Consider the following 826-nt stretch of genomic DNA (forward strand, 5'->3'; position numbering starts at 1 on the left):
CAGCATAATTACCATGGAGAAGTACCTTCAAATATATTTGCAAATATTTATTGAAATAAAGTCCTGAGCTTCAGTGTAGAAAGATCAAACAACAATGGTTAGCAAGTCAAGTGCATGTAAATAGAATGTGTTTGTGAAAAGTGTTCCAAAATCAAAGTTCTCAATATAAAGTAACAAAAGTAAAGGCTGTTCAATTCATACATAAGTAATATGGTAATGCATTTCCATTCCAAAGTTATCATTTTTGTTGAATGAATTGTAAAAACATACAATTATACCCAGCTTTTGTTAGAGATGAGTTCCCATTCAAACATTTCTGCAATTATGATGCGTAAAAAGAAAACTGGAATAGTAAACTGAGGTTTGCTCCAGTATTGTCTGTTCTTGATATTTTTATAGCATTGTGTAATATGAAAGAATTGTACATATATTAGAAAATTGTAAAATATGATGTATAGATGGTTGAAATAAAATTGTTAACCAACAGTTTCCTTTGGGAAGTATCCTTAATCAGAAATTTTCTTCAGTATTTTTTTCTATTTTTAAGAAAATTTTTTTGCATATATTCTTTTAATTGGGAAATAAAATTTGATTAAAAAAGACGAGAGGGACGTACAAGATAAAAACACCTACAGAAAAAAGAAGAAAAAAAATGAAAGGGGAATGACTAAACTGAATAATGGGAAAAAGTCACCATAGATGAAAAGGGGCAGATATTAATTACAACATTTAACAAGTTGATAAGGTATAGTAAACCCTCCCCCCAATCCCTTGCTCATTGCTAAGAGATGAGACAGGCCAATGTAGGACATCACCTTTACCTTGG

Source organism: Penaeus monodon, chromosome 22 (assembly GCF_015228065.2).
Source record: "Penaeus monodon isolate SGIC_2016 chromosome 22, NSTDA_Pmon_1, whole genome shotgun sequence".
NCBI lineage: Eukaryota > Metazoa > Arthropoda > Malacostraca > Decapoda > Penaeidae > Penaeus > Penaeus monodon.